General features: G+C 33.4%; 1 non-coding gene across 1 annotated transcript; it reads right to left on the reverse strand.

Annotated features, from left to right (window-relative positions):
• Positions 1-544: 544 nt before the first annotated feature.
• On the reverse strand, positions 545-646 carry LOC120158836. Its single transcript, XR_005519280.1, has one exon. It is a non-coding gene; the product is annotated as a small nucleolar RNA R71 (small nucleolar RNA).
• Positions 647-18854: the final 18208 nt, after the last annotated feature.

The following is an 18854-nucleotide window of genomic DNA, read 5'->3' on the forward strand; positions in this document are numbered from 1 at the left end:
GCCTTTTGATCCTAAAATCGAACATACATTACGTGAATATTGTAGACGAGCAACCCGTCATATAGAAAACATGGCTCAACAGGGTGATGGTAACAACGCTTTGCCACCAGTTCCAAATGCTGAGGGACGATTGGCAATAGAGTTGACCGGTAGCAATTTTACAATATTGATGATCTTAGTTGGACCATTAGAGAGTACATGGTGTAAACCCTTGAGGAACTACATCCTGGAATTGTGCGACTAGTAATACATGATGCCAACTTTGAGTTGAAACCAGTGATGTTTCAGATGCTACAGTCCATGGGGTAATATAGTGGTTCATTCACTGAAGATCCTAGAACACACCTTTAATTTCATGGAAGTTTATGACTCATTTGTTCAACAAGGAGTTCCTAAGAAAACACTAAAGCTGAAGATGTTCTCTTATTCGTTGCACAACAAAGATAAAGCTTAGTTGGCATAGTTGTCACCTAGTGCTATAGCATCTTCAAATGAGATAGAACAAAAATTGCTGCTGCGATTCAATCCACCAAATATGAATGCGACGCTGTGAAATTATTTGACATCTTTCAAGAAACTAGAAGATGAAAGTTTGTACGAGACTTGGGAGCATTTTAAGGACTTGATGTGTAAATGCCCAATGCATGTATTCCCACATTGAAAGCATATGGAAATGTTTTATAATGATTTGAACATGCTCACTCGAATTGTGGTTGATGCTTCAACAAATGGGACATTATTTGATAAGACATACAATGAAGCCTACGATATTCTAGAGAGAATATAGAACAATGATTGTCAGTACCCTAACACAAGAAATATGCTCGGCATACGTAATGTACATCAGTGGATTCTGACACATTTACTTCCATGGTTTCCCAAATTTTAGCATTGATCGATATTGTGAAGAAGTTACAAAATCCAGGGGAATCTATGAGTTAAAATATGCATATAGTGTTTCTTGTGTTTATTATGGAGATAATCACAATTATGAAGAATGCCCTTAAAATCTCGAGTCTATTTTCTATATGAGAAATTACAATAGGAATGATAATTCCTATGGCAACACTTATAATGACAACTTTCATAATCATCACAATCTATCTTGGATGAGCCAAAATGTTGCCAATCCTTAACAGTAGCATTACAATCAACCGTTCCAGTACAACCAGTAGCAGGTGAAGCCACAACCTTAGTTGCAACAACAGGTGATGCCACAACCTTAGTTACAACAACAGGCCACACAACCACAATAAAGGTAAAACTATCAAGGTCAATCTTCAAAAAAAAAACTTCCAATATATCACCTCTTGAAAACTTAATGAAAGAGTACATGGTAAGCCAATAAGCATCATTAAAAGCTTTAAAGAGTTAAATCGACCAAATGGCAAATGCTCTGAACAATAGATTACAAGGAACGGTTCCACAGCAAAACTGAAATTCCAAAGCAGCAAGGGAAAGATCAATGCAGTGAGCACTGCAAGGTCATTACTACTTGAACTGTATCCACATTGGGAAGCCTCTTGAAAATCCCATAAAGAATTATGAAAGGACTATAAAGCATGAAAGGGTAAGAGCAAGGAATATGATCTTGAAACGCCCATTGTTAATATCACAACAAGGGAAGCGAGACAGTGTAGTAATCTTGGACCATTTCCAGTAGCAATGTCTACTATAGTACCCAATGTCATTCCAAACCCAATGTCACAACAACCACAACCAAGGATGCCTCCACCATTTCCTTAACGCTTTATTAGGACTAGTAGTTCAAAGCATTCATAGATGTGCTTAAAAATTAACAATCAATATCTCGTTGATTGATGCCTTGGAGAAAAACCCAAATTACCTTAAGTTTATGAGAGTAGTTCTTTTGAAGAAGAGAAGACCTAAATAATTCAAAACTGTAGCACTCACCGATGAATGTAGTGCTATGTCTACAAGTTGATTGCCATCGAAGCTTAAGGATCATGGGAGTTTCACTATTCCTTGTATTATTGGTGATAACTTTTAGGTAAATCATTATGTGATTTAGGTGCTAGTATTAACCTCATGCATTTGTCAATTTTTAGGAAATTTAGAAGTAGAGAAGCAAGTTCTACCACTGTCACTTTATAGCTTGTCGATTGTTCTACTGTCTATCCTAGTGACATTGTGGAGAATATGCTTGTGAGAGTGGATAAGTTTATCTTCCCCACTGAATTCATCAGATTACAAAACTGACAAGGATGTTCCCATTATATGTGGCATCCCCTTCCATCCTAACTGCCGAGCTTTGATCGATGTGGAAAAATATAAACTTACTATACGTTTTAATGATGGACATATTACTTTTAATGTTTTGAATAATGTTTCATATATTGATAATGATGTTAAATGTTTTTTATAATTATTGATGTGTTTGCGCATGACCATTAGAATGAATGTTATATCATTGAAGATGTTGCCGGCATTGTAACATCAATTGAGGAGATAGGTAAGAATGAGGGAGCTGAGGGAAATTACATGCAACATTTTCAATCATTATGATTCCCTGATCTTCCTATTCAAGCTCTAAAAACTTCAATTGAAGAGCCACCCACTTTAAAATTAAAGCATTTGCCTGATCATTTAAAGTATGCCTATCTTGGGAATGATGATACTTTTCGAGTCATTATTGTAGCAAAGATTGAAGCATCACAGGAAGATAATATGAATGTTGTTCTAAAACAGCACAAGAGAGCCATTACTTAGATCATCTTTGATATTAAAGGCATCAGCCTAGTATTCTAAGTGCATAAAATCTTTCTGGAAGGTCCCGGCAACAGTTCAGTAGAGCTCAAGGGAGATTAAATCAAATCAAGAAAAAATTTGTTCGAAAGAGATCATAAAATGCTTGGATGTTGGAGTCATACACCTAATATCCAACAGTAATTGGGTCAACCCTGTGTAGTACGTCTCAAAGAAAGGTTGCATCATTGTGATGAAAAATTACAAGAACTATTCAGTGCCAACAAGAACCAATACTGGTTGGAGAATTTTTATGGACTATATAAAGATAAGTAAGGCTACAAGAAAAGATCATTTTCCATTACCATTCATCACCCAAATGTTGTACCATCTTGTTGGACAAGTTTTCTACTATTTCCTTGATGGGTAGTGGCTACAACCAAATAGCCATAAACCTTGAAGATCAAGAGAAAACAACTTTTACCTGCCCATATGCTACTTTTTCTTTACGAAGAATGCCATTCGACATGTGTAATGCTCCCACAACATTCAAGTGACGCATGATGGTAATATTCTCCGACATGGTTGACGACTTCCTTGAGGTATTCATGGATGATTTTTATGTCATTGTCCTATGATTTGACGAATAAATTGCCAACTTAGCCAAAGTTTTAAAGCGATTATAAACAAATCTTGCGCTCAATTGGGAAAAATGTCACTTTATGGTGACTGAAGGCCTAATGTTATGTCATCGTATTTCACATCGTGGCATTGAGGTGGATAAAGACAAAGTGGAAGTCATTGAAAAATTACCACCTCCCACCAATATTAAAGGAATAGGGAGTTTTATTGGACATGATGGCTTTTACCGAAGGTTTATAAAAGACTTTTCAAAGATTACTAGACCAATTTGCTCATTACTGGACCAGAATAGGAAATTTATCTTTAATGGTAAAGCCCTTACGTCCTTTGAAACAATCAAGATGGAGTTAGTAAATGATTCGAGTGTAGTTTCACCTTTCTGAAACTTTCCTTTTGAGCTGATGTGTGATGGAAGTGATCATGCTGTCGGTGCAGTGCTGCGACATCAAAAAACAAAGTCTTTCATTCTATACAATATGCGAGCATAACCTCGAATGATGCACAAACCAACTATACAAAACCCGAGAAGGAATTACTTTTTATGGTGTTTTCCTTTGACAAATTTTGATCTTATCTTGTAGGGACAAAGGTGATTGTTTATACGGACCATTTAGCAGTGAAACACTTGTTTGCAACGAAGGACACCAGGTTGAGGATGATGTGATGGGTGTTTCTGCTACAAGAGATCAATGTAGAGATTAAAGACAAGAAAAGAATCGACAACCAAGTAGTTGACCATCTGTCTTGGTTAAAGTCAGGAAGTAAGGAAGCAAATTTTATATTGTCGACTATTTTCTATATGAAATACTTCTTGGTGTCGCAACACTGCCTTGGTATGCTTATTTTGTTAATCATCTTTTGTGTGGATTGATGCCACCTAATTTGAATCACCAAGGAAGAAAAAGTTTCCTAAGAGATGTTAGAGCATATCATTGGGAGGAGCCATATAGTTTCAAAAAATGCGATGACCAAATTCTAAGACAGTATGTCCCTAAATACGAGCAGTAAAGCATTTTGCATCATTGCCACAATGTACCCTATGCTGGGTATTTTGGGGGCATGCGTACAGAAACAAAGGTTCTTCAATGTTGATGTATTTTCCATTAATGTTCAAGGATGTAAATGAGTTTGTTAAACAATAAGATTGATGCCAAAGAACTGACAGTATTTCTCATTGTAATGAAATGCCAATGCAGCCTATATTGGAGATAAAATTATTTGATGTTCGGGGGTGAGATTTTATGGGATCTTATATGTCTTCTTGTGGTAATATTTATATCATAGTTGTTGTTGACTATGTTTCCAAATGGGTCAAAGTTGTAGCATTATTGTCAAGTGATGATAAGTCAGTTTTGAGATTCCATCACAAGAACATATTCACTCGATTTGGCACACCAAGAGCATTAAATAATGATGAAGATTCTCAATTCACATGCAAGCAAGTTGCCAATGCTTTGCAATGATATGGAGTGAAACATCGTATTGCTACAGAATACCATCCCCAATTCGATGGTCAAGTTGAAGTCTCTAATTGTGAAATTAAGTAAATCTTGGAGAAGTCTGTGAATCTTTTGAGGAAATATTGGTCTTTGCACCTAGATGAAGCATTGTAGTCGTATAGGATAGCTTACAAAACCCTATTAGTCATGTCTTTATTTTACCTTGTGTATGTTAAATCTTGCCATCTGCCGTGGAGCTAGAGCATAAAGCAATATAGACCTTTAAAAAGATAAATTTTGACCTAGATGTTGCTGGCAAAAATATAATGTTGGACTTGAATGAACTTGAAGAGCTTCACAATAATGCCTACAAAAGTACCAGAATATACAAAGATAAGAGCAAGAAATGGCGTGAAAACACATTTTGCCATGGAAAATTCATGTTGAGCAACTTGTGTTGTTATTTAATTATCGATTGAAGTTATTTCCGGGGAAGCTAAGGTCTCGTTGGTTAGGACCATTTGAAATCGTTGAAGTTTATCCACACAAAGATATGTTAATCAAAAACGTGGGGGATGGGAGCACGTTTAAAGTCAATGGAAAACGTTTAAAGCATTATTGCAACGAACAACCTCGACATATTACTTCTATTTCACTAAGCGAATTCCATCTCCTTAATTTTATTTCCTTGCTTTCAATAAGTCAATTTTGACATTAGCTTAGTTTTCATTTTTTTAATTTCATTTCTTTTTTTATTTTTCTGTTCAGGGAATGCCACAACATTATCTGATGCATCACCAATTTTTCCTCGATGTTATTGCCCAGCAACTGCCACTATTATGCACGAACGATGTTGTCCCTTAATAGCATCATCAGCCCAATAAATCTCGACTAGGGGGTATTGTTTTCCTTTTATCTCCATATTTTGTTTGAATTGATTTTAGTTTTTTTCCTTTGTTTGCATGCATTAAAGACAACGCACATTTCAAGTTTGGGATGTTGTTCATTTTGTCATATTGCATTTGCGTTTGTTATGTCTTGTTTTGTGTTTTGCATTGTTAGTGTTGTTTATTCAAGTTTTCCATGACATTTACTTACCATGGCATTAGATAACAAGATAATTACCAAGACTTTTCACTTACCTATGATGAGATAATTGTTGATAGCATTTTAATGTTGAGAATCTTATGATTAGAGATTATTTGAGATTACCTTAATGATTCTTGTGATGCTATAACTATTTATTGAATGTCGTGTTTGGTTCACTTATGGGTATTTTAGCAAATATTTAGTTATCTTTCATCCTTAAAAAAAGAAAAATGAAAAAAAATCTATTTTGCCTAAGTTCTATGTGAACTGCTAGAGGTGCCCAACTGGCTCTATCTAAATAAATTTTTATAGTAAACTTTTATCTCTAGAACACTCTGCTCCTAAGGTATGTCTAGTAGGCTTAGTGAATACTAAGTAGGAAAGATAGTCTTGAATAGCATGAGTGAATGAAAGTCTTCATGGGATGACTTTACCTAAAAGATTAGGGGATTCGTTGTTGATAGCACCTTACTACTCAAGTAATGGAAAGTGTGATAAGTTCAAGGAAATTTTGAAGGTTTTGAGGTGACAATTGTAAGGGAAGTGTAAAAGTGATGTTATCTAATTGCTGTGAGAAAATCGTTGTCATGCATTGTTTGAGGAAAAGTAAACACTTAGGTTTAGGGTGTGATAACTCTTCAAAGGAATTATTATTTACAATTTTTTTACTTAGGTTAAGCTTGTATTTCATTATTTTTTAAGATCATATTTAAATTACTTTAGCATATTTTACATTATTTGCATATTGGAAATGAAATACTTGTACTTGGGTTGATTTTAATGTTTTTGCTACAAATTGATATTGATGTTGTCACATTGTTAATGTTGTACTCTGATGATAGATTGGATTACCGCGTTGGTTGTACAGAACTGCTGAGTCATAAGGCGGTAAGAGAAATTTTAGGAATTGATAAAGCTAGTGGATAAGACGTTGGAATTAAATTTTAAAAAGGCTTTTCAGAAAAGAAAAAAAAGGATTTCCCTATTGGTGGAAAGTTTGACTTTGATGGGCTATAAATATAATATTTTCTAAACACTTTTCTCAACCTTGGAAACCCTAGCCGCCTCTTTTTTGTTTCTCTCCTACCATCACCATGGCCGCCTAAGCCTTTTATCAGCGAGTGTACTAGTAGCGTGGAGCAGTCCTATAACAACGGTGACTGATCGGGATTCAAGCTTTCTTTAGTATTCATTCCTTAAAAAAGGGAGACATTTTTCTAAGTTTGAATTATTTAGATTTATTTTGTTATTCTGATTTGAAGATAAGGTGTTTGATGAAATGTCTTCCTTATGATTTTGCTTAAATCAATATTTTATGAGTTGGGTTCTTTTTAATGGATGTTTTTAGATATGAATTCATCCTTATGTTTTTCGATCTTAATTACTTTTAGAAATAAAAATCATTGAGATTAAATGATACTATTGTTTCAGCATCTGTGTTTATGAAAATAAACTTTAGCATATGAAGTTGTATGATGTCGGTTGTCTTTGCTTTATTAACTGTTTGATCGATTGTTTTAATGGAAGTTAAATTCAATTGGTTAAATGTTTAACTCTTGAAAGAAGATTAATTTTTTAATTGTTGCATGACTTATAATTTTATTGACACAACATAATTGTACTATTAGCTACCAAATAACAATAATATTCTTTGGTTTATTTGTATGATTACTCCACTGTTCGCTACAACATTCCCCTGCTTCTATCATTCTAATTTTATTACTTTTCTATCCTACTGTTACCTTCTTAAAATACACATTACTTCTTTTTTATTTTTGCCAACAATAACTCTTTTATAACAAATGCTCTTTGTGGGATCAACATTTGATAAACTTTGTGTATACACTTTACTACTTGAATATGATATATGTAATTGTGTTATTGTTGTAGTATTTATCGTAGCATCAATTATCTGAATTTTTTTCTAACTTTAACGCTTTATAGCTTTTAATACAAACTCCATATGAAAAATTCGAGTAACCCGAAAATGTAAATCCTCCAGTAAACTATTCATTTACAGGACAAAAATATTTAACTTTTAAAATTATAATTTAGTCCCTTAAACTTTTCCTTAATTAGTACTTTGGCCACTAAACTTTTAATGCATTCATTCTGGCCACTAGTTAAAATTTTGGGGTATTATAGCCGTCACGAAGGTTGTTCGTTGGATGTCGACTCCTCTACTGATTGAATGTAGCACTGAAACAATGAAATTTCTCACAACAGAGCATGAGCAAAGGTAAACAAACGAATTTGTAAATGGAGATTTTTTCTTGGAGCAAGGATTCCATTTATGAACCGTGGAAGACTTACATGCCTTCGCATTTGTTAATGATGTCATCTCCAAACTTCAGCGGAAAATATTTCTCACCCAGATGACATTGTCCCTAAACTAGTATGAGAGTTCTAATTCAATCTTACGAACCAAACCAACGCTTGAGTTATGTCCAAGAAAAGATGGTTCACTACTGAGAAATAACAATTAAAAACTTTTTGGGAATTGTTAAACGTTAATATGAGCATACTCAGTTCACTTCCAATCTCTCTGAGGATGAATTGGAGTTAATCGTTGACGACATTTTCTTTCCATGATGCAGATGGCATAAATCACCCACCAGTTCTTATACCATTCACTGCTGAGAGCCTACATTTCCAGCTAAGGTATGGTTTACCTTTCTTTGAACTCGTTTGATGCCAACTATGTATTATTCTTCTATTACCAAGGAACATATTTTGATGTTGCGTTCAATTTTCTTTGTAGATATATCAATGTCGGCAGACTTATTTCTAAGGAGATGTTTGCATGCGCTAAAAAATTTATAGGTTATATATTTTTTTCTAGCACTTATCATTGCACTGTGCAAGGAAGCATAAGTGGATGTCAATGATTCTAAGCACGTACTAGAAAATATGGGTTCCATAACACCCTTTACGATTAAGAGAATGATGTTGCCTGAGGAGTTGTCCCAAGATGTTGATGCTGAAGAAGGTGTAGCTATCACTGAAGCTGATAGTGATGTTCTTGCAGCCATTGCAGTAACGACAGGCCCAATTATGCAAGACATGCAAGATACCTTAGCATCGCTTGCAGTAAAGCAAGATGGAATTTTGTAAATGTGAGCCACACCTTGCAAAAACAATCACCACTACATCGAGCCCAAATCTCCTACTGTGAATATGCTCACGATTGGGACAAGATCTTTATAAGGTGTTTCATAAGAAGTTTCCAAAATTTGTTACTATGTTTCCCAAATTTTCAGTGTAACGTCCCAAAGTCTGGGTCAGTAGTTCAGGTCATTAGTAGGGTGATTTTTTAGAGTTTTTGAAATATTAATTATGATTTTTGATAAATGCGGTAAAGAAAATTTGTCAATACAACCATCATATGATTGGTTTTTGAAATATTAATTATGTTTTTTTATAATAATAAAATAAATGTTTGCTAAGTGACAAAATTGAATAAATTCAAAATGTAGATTTTAGTGACTAAAATGTAAAAGGATCGTAAATCAAAATCTATGAAGCTAGTTTTACAAAGGCTTGTGGGGACAGTTTTTCCCTCCAAATCTATCCGTATCTTTCATCTTTTTTCCCAATTTTGTAGTTAGATTCATTCTCTTAATTATTTCTCATTTTCATTCCTAATTTTCATTAATCGTTCTCTTCATTCTCTCAACCAAACACTTTTGTAATTCTCTCTTAAATTCTCCTAAAAGCTCTCAAATTTTTCTTCTTCAAATCCTATTCATTTATTGATTGATTATTATTTCTTTTACCTTGATTTTCTCCCTTTAGTCAAGTTTGATCCAATTTCCTTTCAAGTAGCCATTTCCTCCTTTGTTTCTTAAAATTGACATTGTTGATCTCTTCATAATTTTATCTTCTTTTCCAATGTGGTATTTTTGTTTTTCTTGGTTCCTTTTTTTCTTTAACGATTAATGATTTAATGTTTTGATGATTGTAATTAATCAATTCTTTTAAAAAGATGTTTTTAATTAAACTTGATTTTTGGAGGTATTTAATGTGCTATTTTTCTTGATCACTTTTCAAGTTTTTCTTGTTTTTATTAAGGTGTTTATAATGGTATTATTACCATATTAAAAAATTTTCAATTGCATTTGATTTAAATAAGAAATTCTTTAAAACAAGCTCGATTTCAATGTTTTTCAAAAATCTTGGAATTATAGTTAATTGATGTAAATTGTAAGGTTTCTATGTGTTTGGTTGTTAATATTAGTTGTTCTTGATTATTTCTTAATGAGCATAAGTAGTGTCGATTGGATCGGAGGCTTGGAGAGTCGTTTTGATAAGATTTTTTTATAATTTTGGTATTTTCTCTTGATTTTGGAATCAGAAAATTCTACTCTATTTTGGATGGTATTTTTGATGTTTCATTTTTATAAGGCACCTAATGTGTGTGTATGATTGAGGGAAAAAGGTGCATCCATTTCTTATAATCGTTTGGTTAGAGTTTGGAGTTGAATCGCGTGGTTGTGCTATCGATGTGAGTAGTTGTCCATTCACTTGTGATGAATTTGTTCAATGTTGAATAAAGGTTTAGTTTTATGCAAAAACTCTGAATATTAGCTTCTAAATTAGGTATACTTGTTGTTTGGTAATTGATAATATGGATTTATGATGTGTATAGAAAACCTTGTGATCAAAGTGACCATATATGTTATGACATGATTTATGGAACATTGGAAGTGAATTATCATTAGGAGCATGTGTAGAAAAGTATATTTATTATGAGCAAGAACATAATGAAAGAATATGATTGAGATAATCATGTGAATTTTGATATGGTAATTATGATTTGTGATGCACTGGAAACAAGTGATATTAGTAAGCATGAGTATTAAAGTATGTTGAATATGAGTTATAATGTTATGAAAGTATGTTATCAATGTAAGTGTATATATATGACACGACATGATGTTTATGAATTATGGTGCATTCAAAGACTGTGGTTTATGAAATGTACAATTGATGTGGAAAGTGATATGAAATGTGAATATGTTATGCAAATCGTGTATGTTTTTTAATTTATGCAAAGTGGTTGTGAAAGTATATTTAAAAGTATATATATAAGTGAAAGTGTACATGGATGAGTGAGCGTCTAGCTGTCCATTTAAGGTTGATCATGAAAACCATTTTTGATAAGTGTTTCAAAGTTTGTTTTGAAAGTGATTATGTGTATAAGATATGCATCATTTGATAATCACTATTGATGAACTTGGATTAATTGGCTATGTGTTCTTAATGGGACCTTTGGATATGAAAGGGCATGCCTATGAAAGAGTACTCTATGTTTTTCTATATGTTTGTGAACAAAGGGTTATATGGGGTATGGTTGGTGCGTTGAGCTTTTCTCCGAAATACATGGTTTGGGACCTAAGTGAGTCAAAAATAAAAGGAAGCTGTATGGAGTCTGTTCATCCAATGAGTGAGTTGTTTTATGAATAAAAGGCCATTGATCTTAATGTTGGGGTCGTCAGTGCACCTTGTGGCACAGCGAAAACAAACACGACAGTTTCATTAACGAACCAAGTATGAAAAACTCAAATTTGGGAGGAAGAGATAAAATTCCTCATATTGGGGTCCTTGAATAATAGCAATACAGCAATGACTCGCAATCTCATGAATTATTCGAATCCTAGCCTCCATGAATATCGTCTCGGCCTCTACTCACTTCACAACTTGAAAAACTGTTGCGAGCAATTTCGAAATTTTTGGAAAAAAGGATAAAAATGGATGCTAGACCAACATCTGCATTTCATATGTGTCGCCCTATCTATTAGGGTTTTGATCTAAATTTAATATGGAATATAACTACCCTAATTATATTCTTTTAATTAAATTCAGTATTTTAATGTGTAATAAAATATACACACGCATATATATATCATATATATATATATATTAATATGAACGACACATTTTATTCATGTACAATAAAATTGTGCATATGTAACACATTTATAAATTGCTCTTTCCAACCATCGGCTGTGACCATGTATGTTCTTGTAACGTTAGTAGTAATAATTATAACCATTCTAATATTATAAACAATGAGTGACAACTAGAAATATATCATTGTTACCTAAGTTACATGCAGTCATGATTCAACATAACATGTTTGTGAGTAACACTTTTAATGTATTAAATCCTTTTGTCCTTTATATTTAGAATAGGCACAAGTCTTGCAATAGTCACACTTGTATAGTCCATCTATTATTTCTTGATATCTAGAGTAGGCTATAATAAACGAATAATTTGTGATATCTCATATCAACTTATTCGAGCATGGCCATGCATTCTGTTGAAAACATTTTGATGTTTCGATATAACAAATTATGTATAAATGAATTTTAAGATTTTACATCATTTTCAAACTATATTTGATTCAATTATTCGAATATCAAAATATTACTCCAAGTTTTTCAAAGTTCAATTTCAATCCATACTAAAGTGTAAAATTATGTTTTAAACTTAAAAATTTTTTGAAACAATTTTCACAAAGTATTTCAAACCAAAAACGTGCCAAAAATCAATTTCATGAAGGGATGTACCGATGCACTCAATAATGCATTCGATGCACACCCCATTTTGACTGCATTTTATCTACCGATGCACATCCATGCATCGATGCACTCTGGATTTTATTGGAACGTCGAATGCATTTGATGCACCGATGCATAGACCATGCATCGATGCACTCCTGGCTTGTTTGAAACATTGAATGTAATTAGTGCACCGATGCACCCCTAGTGTACCGATGCACTAAGTCTTATAACGGCCGAAATATTTGAATTTTACACATAGTGTATCGATGCACCTTGGCTATGCATCGATGCACCATACAGTCCCAACTGTTTTATTAATTATTTTCACACAATAACGGCTCTATTGACTCCACTAATGATCCCCAACGTTTAGAAAGGATCCAAGGATTATTTAAACAAGATTAGGAGCCATTGATCAATAACAATCAAGAAGAGAAAATAGAGAATCAAATAGAGCATCAAACCTCAGGTTTGAGCATTTCAAGCCTATTTTTCTTTCAATATTCATTTTAATTTCAAGAAAACTTATTGTGCTCAATTGTATTTAATTTTTAGTGTTCTTTCTTTTTTCTAGAATTGTGCAAACATCTTACCTTGTGAGGTTTTCTTGTAAGTTTGCAAATTTGTGTATTTCTCTTTAGAAGAGAGTGTTCTCAAGAATTTGGGGTATAATTCTTGAGGGAGTTGTAAGGTTACTCTTTGTCCTCAAAAGAAATAAAAAAATAGTGAATTTATTGGAAAATCCTTAGCGTGGATAGCTAAGGTAGTTGACATAGACTTTGGTTGAGAAAGTCGAACCACTCTAAATCGCTGTGCTATTATTTTCAATTTTCTGCAAAAGCTTCCACCAAATTTTTATTGCCAATTCACCCCCTTCTTAGCCGATTCGTCGATCGATTAACTCAACAATTAGTAACAAAGCCTCAGTCATTTGAAGTTTTAATCACCTCTTGAGTCGATTCGAGAAGAGTTATATCTATATTCAAGTCATCAATGGCCTCCACTTCAAACTCTGACTTTGGTCTCGGTTCTATACCTATCAACAAGCCTCCTTTCTTCAATGAAGCTAATTATGCTTATTGGAATAATAGAATGAGGTACTTCATTCAAGCAAGTGAAAGGGGAGCATGTAATATCGTAGAAGATGGACACTTCATTCCTTCCACTCATTCAAGATTGTGGAGTGAAGCAAAGACAAGAATGTTCCAGCTCAACTCAAAGGTTATCCACATTATTTTTTGTGCTCTTGTACCAGATGAATACGGGAGAGTTTCATCTTGTACAACCACCAAGAAGATATGGGATAAACTTTAAGTCACTCATGAAGGCACAGATGAGGTAAAAGAATCTAAAATTAGTCTTCTAACTCATAGCTATGAAAATTTCAGGATGAAATCGGATGAAGATATCAAAGCTATGACGGATAGATTTTCCATGATTGTCAATGGTCTCAAATCATATGGAAAGATCATTCCAAATGAAAAGCTTATAAAGAAGTTAGTTTACTTTCTTCCAAAATCTTGGCAATCAAAGAAGACGACAATCATCGAGGCTAAGAACCTAAAGTCTTTAACTCTCAAAAAGTTAATTGGTTCACTCCTCACTCATTAAATGATGCTTCAAGATGAGGTAGACCTCGAGAACATTAACGAGCCAAAGAATGAGATGGAGAAAAAGAAGAACGTGGGAATTGCTTTCAAATCCACAAGAGATGAAAATGATTCGGATGAACATGACGAGGTGATGGCATTATATGCCAAACGGTTCAGAAAATTGATGAGGCCCAACTGAGGAAGAAAATTCAAACGAAATGAAGGCTTCAAAAATGAACCAAAGGAGAAATACCCCATTATATGCCCTAAGGAATCACATTTACTAGCTGTTAAGAGAATCTTTAGATACCTTAAGAACACTCCTAATTTAGGACTTTGGTATCCTAGAGACTCTAGCTTTAGCTTGCATGCCTTCTCTGATGTGGAATATGGAGGATGCAAAATAGATAGGAAAAGCACCTCTTGTACTTGCTAATTCCTAGGAAATATGTTGATTTCTTGGTTTTCAAAGAAACAAAATTGTGTTGCATTATCTATCACTGAAGCGGAATACATTTTAGCAGGTAGTTGTTATGCACAAGTTTTATGGATGAAACAACTTTTTGATTATGGAATTGAAGTATGTACCATACATATTAAGTGTGACAATACTAGTGCTATTTGTCTCACTAAAAATCCCATCCAACACTCTAGAACTAAGAATATTGAAATTATACATCATTACATTAGAGATCATCTCACAAAAGAAGATATAGTTCTAGAATATGTTGATACTTTGCATCAATTAGCGGATAATTTTACAAAACCTTTAGATAAAGAAAGATGTTGGACACTTAGGAGAGAATTAGGTTTAACTGACCTATCTTCACTTAGTGTTTAAAATAATTATAGCACTTTTAATTAGCTTTTGGAAAATGCTTATAAATAACACTTTTGATTGCATTCTTTGATATTAGTTAGGGGGAGTTTATGATTCTTAGTGAAAATTAATTATATGTTCAAGTTATGTTTAAAGATAGATTTGATTGATTGAACATAGTTAATTTTCAATATATTAGTTTCCAATACCACTAGAGCTAATTAATTTAGCATTTTGAATGTTCAAAACGGATTTTTGACATTTTAGTGCATAATGCATCGATACACTAGATAGTGCATTGATGCATTCTTGAATGTGCATCGATGCATTCTTGAATGTGCATCGATGCACTCTGTTGTGCATCGATACACCCATCGGGTTTTTGGGTTTAAATGCTTGATTTCTTTTTATTTCAAAACCTAAACACACTCACATCGTACACCCCTCTCTCTCACCCAAATCTCTCCATTGCTTCAAATAAATGATTTTAAGTTGGAATTCTCTTGTATTTCAACTCCAAATCCTGCTACTATCATTAATCAAGTGCAAACAACATCTCATTCTCACAAAATTCAAATTTTAAAGGTAACATTTCAAAAACCTCTATTTTATTGATTTATGAACTTAGGACTAGTTTTGATTAGTTCTAGGTTGAACTAAATATCAACCATTGATTGTTTAGTGTTTAGAAACTATTTTCTACAATCAATTTCATCAAATACACAAGATTTTTCAAAAATTTCGAAGTATACAAATTTTATTATTTTTTAAGATTATTGTTTTCATTGATTTTGCTATTCAAGTATGTTGTTATCATGAGAACTATACGTATTATGATTTTAAAACATTATTTTCCAAATAGGTTTTCAAAACTTTGCCCATTAGGATTCGGTTTAGAGAACCTTGAAATAATAAGGACTCATTTGAGTTTTGGGATTGATTGAATTGCATATATGTGTTTCATATTTGCAGGTAACCTTAACCATTCCGATTCTTTAAACCATGTCTAGTCCTAAAAGTCCTAGGTCTTCATCGAGTCTTTCAAGTTAAAACCGATCTCCTATTTCTCCACCCAATCCAAACCCAACTAACCCAAATATGACCATTCTAAACTCCTGTTTTAATATACCTGGCCGTAGACAAGATTTCTACCATAGGTATCATACTTGTTTTGAGTCATATAAAATCTAGGAAGAACGCATCCCTTCGATCCAAGCTATGGAAGATGTAAATTTCCAATATCTTCATACTCTTAAATCCTAGAAGTTTGATACATTTTTTCAACTCAAACCTATTGTTTATCATCAATTAGTCTGCATCTTCTACTCCAATGCGGTATGTGTCCAAAATGAACGTCGATCCGAAACCATAGGAATTCGTTCCTATCTTTTAGGTCAATTTGTTTTTATTGAAACTGACACTATCGCGACTCATTTTGGACTAGATAACTTAGGTTTATACAATGAAAAAGAGATTGTGGCATCACCATATAAATCTAAGGATAGTATTAGTACCTTAAGAACTCATCACGATCGATTTCTACATTTGATGATCTCTTGGTGGTTTAGTCCATCTGGAGGTAGGTACTCCTCTCTTAGGAACATAGATATATGGTGGATACATTGTATCCAACATAATAAGAAAATTAATCTGCCACAGATCATCTTTAGTGAGTTAGTAGATATCGTAAACACTATTCCTTCTAAGAATATAAAAACCTTGGTTTACGGTTGTCTCCTTAGTAACTTATTTATCAAACTCGGTCTTAGGGTCACTCTTGACATTCCTATCCCTCTCCAAAACCAACTCAATCTCATTTCCTTAAAGAAATCAGGATGGAAAAAGGATAAAGAAATTGGGTTTATCGAACCACAAAACAAACACCGGGAGTAAGCTCTTCATGAGCTCCACCTCCTCTGGCACCAGCTGCGGACAACGATCCATAGCTTCAGCAACTTATGCAAGATATCAATGATGAAGCACCCAAGAACGAGTCAACACAGCAATAGGATCAAGTGCCTCCATACTTTCGATCATTTTTTGAGACATTTGATCTAAGGTTTGCATCCATTGAGTCCCATTTGACTGCTATAGGGGCTCAATAAAGGGAGATGAACGAACGTTTAGATGTGCTCACACTCGAGTTGTGAGCACGTTATTCTCCTCCTCCTCCCGATCCTCCTATGGATTAGACCTTGCCTTGCCCTGTTTTGTTTTTGCTTGGATTGAACATTTTGATTTTTTGGATTGTTTGAATTTATTATGGATGTTGGTTGTTTAAACTTGAATGTTTTGGATGATTGAACTTAATATATATATCTATTTGATTTAGTCTAAATTTTCATTTTAAGCTTAATGTTTATTAGTTTTACAACATTTACATATTAGTTGCATTATGACCAATTACCATTGCACATTTGTTTATGAATATTGAATTATGAAACTAATGGCTAACCTTTCTCTTGATTTTGATCTTAGCAGCTTAAGCTATATTTATTTATTATCAATTGGAAAAAATTTCAAAACCTTGTTTAGAACGTTATAGAGTCTTTTTGATTTAACAAAAAATGGGAGAAAGATGTGTTATAGTAAGGGGGAGTAATTTTACAAAATTGATTTAAAAATTATTTTTCAAAGAATATCCTAAAATTACTCAAGTGTTTTGTTATATCAAAAAGGGGGATATTGTTGAAAACATTTTTATGTTTTGATATAACAAATTAAGTATAAATGAATTTTAGGATTTTACATCATTTTGAAACTATATTCGATTCAATTATTCGAATATCAAAATATTACTCCAAGTTTTTCAAATTTCAATTTCAATCCTTACTAAAGTGTCAAATTGTGTTTTAAACTTAAAATATTTTTGAAACAATTTTCACAAAGTATTTCGAACCAAAAACGAGCCAAAAATCAATTTCATCAAGGTATGTACCGATGCACTCAATAATGCATGAATGCACACCCCATTTTGAATGCATTTTATGCACCGATGCACAGCCATGCATCGATGCACTCTGGATTTTATTGGAACATCGAATTCATTTGATGCACTGATGCACAGACCATGTATCGATGCACTCCTGGCTTGTTTGAAACAACCAATGTAATTAGTGCACTCATGCACCCCTAGTGTACCGGTGCACTAAGTCTTATAACTGTCGAAATATTTTAATTTTACACATAGTGTACCAATGCACCTTGGCTATGCATCGATGCACCATACGTTCCCAACAGTTTTACTAATTGTTTTCACACAATAACAGTTCTATTGACTCCACTGATGATTCCCAACATTCAGAAGTGATCCAAGGAGTATTTAAACAAGCTTAGGAGCATTTATCAACAACAATCAAGAAGATAAAAGAGAGAATCAAAGAGAAAGCATCAAACCTCAACTTTGAGCATTTCAAGCCTATTTTTTCATTCAATATTCATTTTGCTTTCAAGAACACTTATTGTGCTCAATTGTATTTATTTTTTACTGTTCTTTCTTTGTTCTATAATTGTACAAACATCTTACCTTGTGAGGTTTTCTTGTAAGTTTGCAAATTTGTCTATTTCTCTTTGGGAGAGAGTGTTCTCAAGAATTTGGTGTATAATTCTTGAGGGAGTTGTAAGGTTACTCTTTGTCCTCAAAAGAAAGAACAAATTAGTGAATTTGTTGGAAAATCCTTAGTGTGGATAGCTAAGGTAGTGGACGTAGACTTTGGTTGAGAAAGTCGAACCACTCTAAATCACTGTGCAATTATTTTCAATTTTCTACAAAAGCTTCCACCAAAATTTTTATTGACAATTCACCCCACCTCTTGGCCGATTATATCACGATTATTCACAATTATTCATGCCCCACTACATATGTCGTGATATGTTCAATGTCAGCCTATACAGTACAACCAGTTACAAAGTACATTTTAACTGTATCAAAGCATACCACAATATATGTTGAAATCGTAACAATCTCAAGTATAAGGATCGTAAATATGGTTTTCACCAT

Source organism: Hibiscus syriacus, unplaced genomic scaffold (assembly GCF_006381635.1).
Source record: "Hibiscus syriacus cultivar Baekdansim isolate YM2019G1 unplaced genomic scaffold, ASM638163v2 tig00111330_pilon, whole genome shotgun sequence".
Taxonomy (NCBI): Eukaryota; Viridiplantae; Streptophyta; class Magnoliopsida; order Malvales; family Malvaceae; genus Hibiscus; species Hibiscus syriacus.